At 40.7% G+C, this 11,274-nt stretch overlaps 1 pseudogene; it reads left to right on the forward strand.

The window, feature by feature from the left end:
- The first annotated feature begins 4,998 nt into the window (after nt 1-4,998).
- LOC102819742 lies at nt 4,999-5,726 on the forward strand (annotated as a pseudogene).
- The last annotated feature ends 5,548 nt before the right edge of the window (nt 5,727-11,274 follow it).

Raw genomic sequence — 11,274 nt, forward strand, 5'->3', positions numbered from 1 at the left:
AACAGACCAAGAGGCAGTCACTTAACAGAACAAGGGTACGCTGAATGGCTTAAAATCAGTTTGAAAGGGGAGCACTAGGGTTGTATTCTTTCACCATACCTATTCAATCTGTATGCTGAGCAAATTATCTGAGAAGTTGGATTGTATGAAGAAGAACATGATATCAGGATTGGAGGAAGACTTATTAGCAATCTGCAAGGTGCAGATGATGCAACCTTGTTTGCTGAAAGTTAAGAGCACTTAAAATACTTACTGATGCCCCCTCACACTTGATTTCAGTGCACATTGTTTGTCCAAAGAGAAAACAACTTTCTTCTCATTGGAAATTCAACAGAACAGTCCTGGAAGCTGTTGCAAACTCAAATTGTACATGTCGGGTGCACCGGCCGTCAGAATGATACTTCCTGTTTGAGAAAAGAAAACATAAAGGTCAACTGTTCTCAGCCCTTTTCTCTTATTCTATTTTTCTATCCTTCCTCTCATCCCCAAATAAACAACCAAAAATAAAATAAAAGACTTACTGATGGAGATCAAAGACCACAGCCTTCAGTATGGGTTACACCTCAATGTAAATAAAACAAAAATCCTCCTCACTGGACCAATAAATAACATCAAGATAAATGGAGAAAAGATTGAAGTTGTCAAAGACTTCTTTTTGTTCAGATTAACCATCAATACTAATGGAAGCAGTAGTTAAGAAATCAAATAACATATTGCATTAAGCAAATCTGCTGCACAAGACCTCTTTAAAGTGTTCAAGAGGAAAGATGTCAGTTTGAGAACTAAAGTGCACCTGGCCCAAGCAATAGAATTTTCAGTAGCAACATATGCATGTGAAAATTGAACAGTGAATAAAGAAGACCATAGAAGAATTGATGCATTTGAGTTGTGGTGTTGGAAAAGAATACTTAAAGTAGCATTTACTATCCAAAGAACTAACAATCGGTGTTGGAAGAAGTACAACCAGAATGCTCCTTAAAAACCAGGATGGCAAGACTTGGTCTTTCATACTACAGACATGTTATGAGGAAGAACCAGTCCCTGGAGAAGGACATCATGCTTGGTAAAATGGAGGGTCAGTGAAAAAATAGAAGACCACCTCAACGATATAGATTAGAACAGTGGCAGCAGCAATTGGCTCAAGTGTAACAACAATTGTGAGGATGGCATCAGTTTGCATCAGTTTGTTGAAACATTTCAATTTGTATTCCATCAGTTCCATCAGTTTTGTTTTCACCAATGCCTTCAATGCAGTTTAGACTTCTTTCTTCAATACCATTGGTTCTTGATTATACTCCTCTTAAAGGGTTGGACATTGACCAGATCTTTTTGGTACAATGACTCTGTGTATTTCTTTCAACTTACTCTGATGCATCCTGGGTTACTCAGTATTTTACCCTTAGAATCCTTCAATATTTCAACTTGAGACTTGAATGTTTTCTTCAATTCTTTTAGCTTGAGAAATTCTGAGCATTTTCTTCCCTTTTAGTTTTCTAACTCTAGGTCTTCATTATAAAATTACATTTTCTTGAACTGCCCTTTGAAATTTTCTGTTCAGCTCTTGGACTTCCTCATTTCTTCCATTCACTTTAGCATCTCTGTGCTGAAGAGCAAGTTACAGGGTCTCTTCTGACATCCATTTTGGTCTTTTCTTGCTTTCCTTTCTTTTTAATCACTATTTGCTTTCTTCATGTATGATGTTCATGTTATCCCACAACTCCTCTGGGCTTCATCATTATTGTATAATGCATCTGTTCTTGAGATTGTCTCTAAATTTAGGGGAGATATACTCAAGATCACATTTTGACTCCTGTGGACTTGCTTTAATTTTCTTCAAATTCAATCTGAACTTGAATATGAGCAATTGGTGGTGTGTTCCATGATCAAAGCCTGACCTTGCTTTGGCTAGTGATAATTGACTTTCTCCATCATCTCTTCCACATATGTAGTCAATTTGATTCCAGTGTATTCCACCCTGGTGAGGTACATGTATATATTTTCTGGTTATATTGTTGAAAAAGGTATTTGCAATGAAGAAGTTGTTGGTGTTGAAAAATTCTATCATGTAATCTCCAGCATTGTTTCTATCACCAAGGTCATATTTTCCAACTACTGATCCTTCTTCTTTGTTTCCAACTTTCATATTCCAATCACCAGTAATTTACAATACACCTTGATTGTATGTTTGATCAATTTCAAATTGAAGAAGCTGGTAGAATTCTTTAATTTCATCACTATTGGCTTTAGTCATTGGTGCATAAATGTGAATAATAGTGGTATTACCTGGTCTTCCTTGTATGAAAAGCAATATTAGCTTGTGACAGACAGCATTGTACTTCAAGATAGATCTTGAAATGTGACACCATTTCTCTTTAATTTGTTGTTCTCAGTGTAGTAAAGTCAATACCAGTACATTTCAGCTCACTGATGCCTAGGATATCAATCTTTATGTACTCCATTTAAGTTTTTGATGACTTCCAATTTTCCTAGATTCACACTTCATACATTTCATGTTCTGATTACTAATGGAAGTCTGCAGCTATTTCTTCTCACTTTGAGTTGCGTCCCATCAGCAAATGAAGGTCGTGAAAGTTTTGCTCCATCTATGTCATTAGTTCAACTCTACTTTGAAGAGGCAACTCGTTCACAGTCAGATTTTGAGTGCCTTCCAATCTGAGGGGCTCATCTTCTGGCACTATTATCAATGTTCCCCTGCTATTCACAAAGTTTTCAGGGCTAACCGTTCATAAGTGGTTCGCCTCTCTTTCTTTCTAGACTTTCTCAATCCAGAAGCTCTGCTGAAACCTGTCCTCCCTGGGTAACCTGCTAGTATTTAAAATACCTGTGGCATAGTTTCAAGTATCACATGCAACACACAAGTTGTCATCACAGCATAACAAACTGATAAGATGAATGGTGGATTATTGGTATGTTGTTGTTGTTAAGTGCTGTTGAGTTGGTGCTGACTCATACAGGGTTTCCAAGGAGCATCTGGTAGGTTTGAACTGGCAACTTTGCAGTTCAAACCGACCTGGCAGTGCTTATCCTACAGTACCACGCCAGGACTCCAGGATTATTGGTATGTTGTTGTGAAGTGCCGTTGAGTTGATTCCGACCCATAGTGACCTTGTATAGGGTTTCTGAGGAGCAGCTGGTGAGTTTTAACTGCCGACTTTGCAGTTCAAACGGCTTTGCAGTCTAGCACATTAACGCACAGCACCACACCAGGACTCGGACTCCGTATGTTGTTGTTAAGTGCCATCGAGTAGATACCAACCCATAGCGGACCTGTATAGAGTTTCCAAGGAGCAGCTGGTGAGCTTGAACCACTGACCTTGCAGTTCAAATGACTTTGCAGTCTGATACATTAGCCCACAGCGCCACACCAGGACTCTAGGACTCTGTATAGTTGGGTTTAAATTTACTATCTTGCTATTTGTTTTCTATTTCTCATCTGTTATTTGTTCCATTTTTTTCTAATTTTTCTGTAGGCTTGACTTTTTTAAAACTACATTTTATCTCCTTTGTTGACTTGTTAAATATAATAGATTGTATCATTTTCGTGCTTGCTTTAGCATTTTAGTGTACATCTTTAACTTACAGTCTACCATCAAGTGATATCACACCACTTTACATAGAGTAGAATAAGAGCCTTACATGAATAGTTTCACAGAGCCCCTTCATGCTACTTTTCTCCTCTATTTTGCTTGTACTTACATTATAAACTCCACAGTAACAATGCATTGTCATTCTTATTGCTTTAAATAGTTGAATATGTTTTAATGAGATTTAAATCATTAGAAAAAGAGGCATGTTTCTATCCACATAGTTACAATTCCAGTACTCTTCTATTTGTTTGTGTTGGCAGGAAAGGCCCAAAGAACTAGGCAGGGGACAACCAGCAGCTGTAACAACCTGCATCTGCATCTGAATCATCTGACTACTTGTTTAAATGCAGATTCCTTATTGGTGATGAACTCTCTGTTTTCCTGCCAACTGCCATCTGTGAGCATCTACATCTATACCTGTGCCTTTAGCCAATGACTCTCAGAGTGAGTGTATAAACACTCCAGCTCTGTCATCCCTCAATTGAGTTACTTCTGTGGCAGGTGTTTTGAAACATTTCCCATTATTTCCCTAAGGATTCAGCTCTAGTACCCAATTGTTGTTGTTGTTATGTGCCGTGAAGTCGGTTCTGACTCATAGCAACCTTGTACATGGTTTCCGAGGCTGTAAACTTTACGGGAGCAGAAAGCCTCATCTTTCTCCTGTGGAACAGCTGTTAGTTTCGAACTGATGATCCTGAGGTTAGCAGCCCAATTCATAACCACTACGCTACCAGAGCTCCTTAATACCCTATTGTGGTAGCTGGTTAAATAGAGTATCTTACTAACTACCTTCTTTTCCTTTATCACTTCCCTGGTCTAACCAGTTTAATTGACACTTCCCTAATAAACTATTTTAACTCAAATCCTGCTCTCAGTGTCTGCATCTAGACATCTAACCTAAGACAGTTTGTACAATAAGTGGTCTTAGGAACAAAACCTAAGGATGGAATTCAAGAATTGTATCATTTACCTACCAAAGGACCACAGGGTCCTATTGTTGGGAGTTCTTAATTTGTTGTAAAAGCCCCATTAAAATGCCTCTGATCTATGATGAATTGAGATGGGACACAGGTATAAGGGGACATACTGGTTTATCTAGTCTCTTCAGTCTTGGGAGATGTGGAGGGAACAGTAATGAGAAGAACTGGTAGAGTTTATTGGTTATTAATTGCCATTGATGTGGTGACAGAAGGAAAATATAAGCTCAAACTAGTCAACCGTTAACTCAGGGCATGTTCTGAAAGCCAGAAACCTTCTATGAGAGCATTTGAAAAGCTCCTAATCTCCTGCAGCTGGAAGGGATGAAAATCAGGTGCAGGATCTGATGATGTTAATAGTGGAAGTGTTCATTTCACCTTTGCTGAAAGAGTAGAGTCCTCTGCTCTTCATCATGGCGCAGGATCAAGGTGAAAAAGAGAACCCAATGCAGGCACTTCGCATCCACAAGCTCTGCCTCAACATCTCTGTGGGGGAGAGTGGAGACAGACTGAATCAGGCAGTCAAGGTGTTAAAGCAGCTGACCGGTCAGACCCCTGTGTTCTCCAAAGCCAGATACACACCAGGTCCTTTGGCATTAGGAGAAATGAAAAGATTGCTATCCACTGCACAGTTCATGGAGCCAAGGCAGGGGGGATACAGAGAGAGAGGTCTAAAGGTGCGGGAGTATGAGTTATGAAAAATTAACGTTTCAGATACTGGAAACTTTGGTTTGGGGATCCAGAAGCACATCAATCTGGAACTCAAATCGGACCCTAGCATTGGTATCTATGGCCTGGACTTCTATGTGGTGCTTGGTAGGCCAGGTTTCAGCATCACAGACAAGAAGCACAGGACAGGCTGCATTGGGGCCAAACACAGAATCAGCAAAGAGGAGGCCCTGCGCAGGTTCCAACAGAAGTATGATGGGATCATCCTTCCTGGCAAATTTATTCCTGTTTCTATCCAAAAGGCCAATAAAAAGTGTTCAGTGAAGGGTGAAAAAAAAAAGAGAGAGAGAGTGTACAGTCCCTTCCCTTGCTGAGGATCATGCAGAGGCCCCACCTAAGGCAAACACCGTGCAAGATGATACTTGTTCTCCTCACAGCCTGCTCCTATCTCCTCTTGTGACTTCTAGGCTAATCGTTAGGGTCAAGTCTCGGCATAACACAAATGAGAAAGTGTGATCTTATCTTAAAGAAAAGGACTTTTACTAGCAACACTGCAGGACTTGGTTAATATGTACCAACAGGAAGTTGGAGAGCATTTCTAGGAATGGACACAGAGGGTACATAACCAGTAAAGGGGGAGTGGGGGTGGATATAGAGCTGGGTAAAAGCAGTTTGTTGGAATTGAGACATTCCCCTGGGCCTTTGGATTTATCATATTAGCAAGGACACTTGGAGCTGGCATGGTTCTCTGAAACTTGGTGGTGGTGGGGAATAATGATGAGGGTCCAATTGGAAGGCAGAAACTATATCACCTACTTAAAGAGAGAGACTTTAATTTAAGATATTGTTACATAGGTATAAAGTCATTAACTGATTAACTGAAAAGTTAAAAGGAAGTACAAAGTTATACATATTGCATGGGGCAAATCTGCTGCAAAATATTTCTTTAAAGTTTTCCAAAGCAGAGTCATTTTGGTGGCTAAGATGCACCTGACCCACGCCATCATCTTTTCAACTGTCCCATATGCATGGGAAAGTAGAACAATGAGTGACAAAGACAGAAGACGAATCAACTCATTCCCACTGTGGTGTTGGCGAGGTCTATTGAATATGCGATGGACTGCCAGAAGAATGAACAAACCCATCTTAAGAGAATCACAACTAGAATGCTTCTTAAATGCAAGACTGGTAAGACTTCAACTTGCTTACTTTGGACACGTCATCAGGAAAGACCAATCATTAGAAAAAAGCATAATGTTTGGTAAATTAAAAAAAAAAGAACCTCCCAATGAGAAGAATAGACACACGCAATAACCACAAACAATATACTCAAAACATACCAGTGATCATGAAGATGACCCAGGACTAGGCAACAGCTCATCCAGTTATATAAAAGGCGACCACAAGTCAGAGCTGAGTCCATGACAACTAACAACAATAAAACAAAGCTAGCTCTGGTAGCGTAGTGGTTACGAATTGGGCTATGAACCTTAAGGTCAGCAGTTCGAAACTGCCAGCCACTCCACGGGAGAAATATGAAGCTTTCTGCTCCCATAAAGATTTACAGCCTTGGAAACCCTGTACAGGGTCGCTATGGGTCGGAACTGACTCAACGACACTTAACAACAATCACTAAAGTAGCAATTACAGGAAGCAGATACCACTTCCCCTCAGGAGCTTAGAAGAGGGGTTTCAGTGAACTGACACTGAGACTTCTGAGCAGGGGCACCATCTAACTGGTAAAACAAAATGTTGGGTAAAAAACACAAACTGGATTTAGCTGCTGCTAAGGGAAGATACTGCTGATGCCAGAGTTAAGAATTGTTGCTAGGGTGATGTTCACAAGCACTGGAAGCCAATAGGTAGCCAATAGGAAACATGCCCCTCCTGCAGCTTCTCCTTCTCCCTCTTGCATTCCCTATTGGCAAAGTATAACAAAGAACAACTAGCAAAGCTGAAATGGGAGTTTTCCTAATAGGGTATAGAAGAGAAGGTTTGTGGTTAAGAGATAATAGCTAAACAATGGGCAGAGAGAACAGCTACCATAAACAATGTGGAAATGGTAGCATTGCCAGAGCTACAGGAAGCAATCAAAAAGTTCAGAGAGATGGGCCTGCTGGAATAAATTTATTACTTAAAGCAGAGAACCCAAAATGAATATGTTACCAAAGGATATTCCTTCATCAAAACAATAGGAAGGAGCGCCTGCAGGGGGCAGAAGCATCATCAACAAGCTCAGCGGTACGATTCTTTCTAAGTGAGGCCGACAGTAAGGAAGGGTACCATGGAAGTGGGCTCCCTGAAATTAATGGCGACACTACATTGCTAGGATAGCAGAGGCCAGGCAGATGGAAGTACCTAATGGGCAGCAAAGCTGGAAAGTGAGGTGGCTAATAGACCTTGAAGTTCTAGTTGCAAGATCAGTAGGCAACTAACAACGGTTGTTGTTGTTGTTGTTGTTGTTGTTGTTAAGTACCGTGGAGTCGGTTCTGACTCATAGTGGCCCTGCACAGGGTTTCTGAGGCTGTACATTTTTACGGGAGCAGAAAGCCTCATCTTTCTCCCACAGAACTGCTGGTAGTTGTACTGTTGACCAATATAATCAAGAGAGATCGAGAGCATGTGATCAGATTGCTAATGTCAACCATCACAACAAAAAATCACTATTTCTTACCCATGTTTTTTATTTAAGGTTTTCTCAGACACAGAGCCTACTGTTTAAAGGAGAGACTGAATTCCTTTGGGAAATGATCCCACTGTGCTATAGCAAGTATATACAGATTTAATATCCCCCAAAGGAACCTATGGTTAATTACTAGAGTAACATACAAAGAAGAATGAAGAATATCCAGATATTTTAATGTTTTTTTGGATACAGGGTCTAGGCTGACATTGATGCCAGGGGATCTAAAATGCCACCATGACCCTGTTTCAGTAGGAGCATATCAGTGGAGTCTTGCCAAAGTCCATCTCTTAGTGCATTCAATGGGTCTTCAGACTCACCCTATGATCATTTTCCCATCCCTAAAATACTGAATTGAGCTTGGTAGCACTGTAGGACAAGTACTGAACTGGTAATCACAGGTTGACAGTTCAAACCCATTAGCCGCTCAAAGAAACCCTATACAGTGTCTATATAAGTCAGAACCAACTTTGGGCACACAACAACAACAAAATACTTAATTGGAATAAGTAAACAGCTGGCTGAAGCCTCACATTGGTTCTTTATTCGTAGAAAAAGATGCAAAATAGTAGGAAGACCAAGTGGATACATCTGAAATCGCACATATACCCATAGACTAGATAGCAAATTAGAAAAAACACTGCATTGTACAATGATTGGCAGAAATTAGCACCACTCTCACAGATTTAAAGAATATAGGGGAGGGGGTGGTTCTGCTATATGCCCATTTAATTCCCCAGACTGACCACTGGGAAAAAAAAAAAAAAGAACATGGTGGCATTTTAGATCGTGTACTACCATAAAGTTAACTAAGTGATAACTTCAATTGTAGATGCTATGCCAGATGTGTTATGTTTTCTAAAAGACAACAAGACAACTTCTGGTATTTTGTATATAGCAATTGTTCTAGCAAATGCATTTTAAAAATTATTTTCCTTAATTTAAAAAGTCATTTCCAGGACGAATGAGAAGCAGTTTGCATTTATTTGGAACAGACAGCATAGCAGTATGCATTCATGGTCTTGCCCAAGGGCTTTGTTAACTTTCCTACTCTGTCATATTCCTCAGACATCACACTGGTTCTCTATCCTGATGATGTCATGTTAATCAAGTCTGGGGTAAAGGAGGTGATGAGTAATCTGGATGCCCTCTAAGATACATGCACAAGAGGGCAGGAGATAAATGATTCAGGGGTCTGACATGACAATAAAGTTTTTAAAGATTCAATGATCTAGGACTCGTAAGTAATTGTTGTCTTTCCAATGTCACAGACAAGTAATTGTGTCTTTCAACTCCTAGAACCAAGAAGAGGCACTCAATAGGCCTCTGGAATTTGGCAACTGTATATATCTCACATGGGAATATTACTTCAACCCCTTTATTGAGTGATCCAGAAGGCTGTCAGTGTTGAGTGAGCTCAGATTTACAGCAGTCCTAAACTGTGCAACAAGAAGCCCTTCCACTTGGACCATATGACCCTGCAAATCCATGTTGACAAAAGTATTCAGGGTAATAAGGATACCATATGGAGCTTTTAACAAGTCCTAATAGGAGAATTTCACAGCAGAACTTTAGGGTTCTAAAGTAAGAGCGTGCTCACTGCAGTAGATAACCATTCAACATTTGAAAAGTAACGCTTAGCATATGTTGTTGTTAAGTGCCGTCAAGTTGATTCGGACCCATAGCGACCCTGTGTAGGGTTTCTGAGGAGCAGCTGGTGAGCTTGAACCACTGACCTTGCAGTTCAAACGACTTTGCAGTCTGACGCATTAGCCCACAATGCCACACCAGGACTCCAGCCACACCAGGACTCCAATACTTAGCATATTTTTTGTTGTGAAGTGCTGTTGAGTCCGTTCAGACCCATAGCGACCCTGTATAGGGTTTCCGAGGAGCAGCTGATGAGCTTGAACCACCGACCTTGCAGTTCAAATGGCATATATATATATATTTGTTGTTGTTATGTGCTGTGGAGTCGGTTCTGACTCATAGAGACCTATACAGGGTTCTGAGGCTGTAAATCTTTACGGGAGCAGAAAGCCTCATCTTTCTCCCACAGAATAGTTGGTAGTTTCGAACTGCTGACCTTGCAGTTCATAGCCCGATTCGTAACCACTACGCTACCAGAGCTCCTTAGTATGCTACAGTTGGGTTTAAACAGTTATTATTGACTCTTGGAAATCAACAGACTTGCTCAATGTAAGTGTATACTATCAGACACACCAAGTCATAAAGTCAAGAAGGTGCAACAGCCATCCAGAGTAGGATGGAATTCAGAATCATGCCTGAGCAGGGCCTGTTGTTCTTAAGTGCCGTCGAGTCAGTTCCAACTCATAGCGACCCAGTATAGGGTTTCCAAGGAGTGGATGGTGAGCTTGAACTGCTGACCTTACAGTTCATAGTGACTTTTCAGTCCAGCCCATTAACCCACAGTGCCACACCAGGACTCCTGAGCAGGACTAGAGGGTGCAAATAAATTATATAAGTATGCCAAATCCCACATGTTGTTGCCTCTGTTTGTATTGGAGCATCTGCCTTAGCTTGTATCTATAGAATAACAGGTGATTCCTTATGATTGGCTAACAGAGAGGAAATAAACTTTGGCCTGGTTATAAATGGGCTGGTGCTAGTCAAAAATTGACTCTTGCTGTTCTACAGTCATGTTCTAGTGGCCATGTTTTGAAGAACAATGTAGTGTTGTTATGTGCTGTCAAGTTGGTTCCGACTCATAGACACCCTGTATAGGATTCCCAAGGAGTGGCTGGTGGTTTGAACTGCTGACCTTGCAGTTAGTTGTTCAGTGCTTTAGCGAGGGGAAATTCTCCCAGGAGACAGAACTACAAACATTGTATTGAACTATCAAGTGGGTGTGGAAGGAAAAATGTCCTAAGGAAATGATTCCGAAGCAGTGGTGAATGGTTTGGCTGGTTGATCATGGACCTGTAAAGTTCAAGACTGAGAAATTGGGAGTTAAAGAGATCTGAGGAAGAAGCATCTTTATCTCATGTCAATATGTAGAGGTACTGGTAGAACTGCAAGATTGGCACTGGACTGCTAACTGCAAGTTTAACAGTTCAAACCCAATAGTTGCTTTATGGGGAAAAGAGGTTTTCTGCTTCTGTAAAGATTTATAGCCTCAGAAACCCCAGGCAGAGTCACTATGAGTCAGAACCAACATGACAACACCTAGCAATAACAACAACATGCCAATGTGTATCAGAGAGTGTTCATAACAGAGGAGGCCCTAAGCAGCTAGGTTGACAGGATGACTAATCCAGTGGAAATAAATCAACTTCTCTCATCAGCACCCCGAGAGCTTGCACAATGGCTGTGAACC

Source organism: Chrysochloris asiatica, unplaced genomic scaffold (assembly GCF_000296735.1).
Source record: "Chrysochloris asiatica unplaced genomic scaffold, ChrAsi1.0 scaffold00047, whole genome shotgun sequence".
NCBI classification, from domain to species: domain Eukaryota; kingdom Metazoa; phylum Chordata; class Mammalia; order Afrosoricida; family Chrysochloridae; genus Chrysochloris; species Chrysochloris asiatica.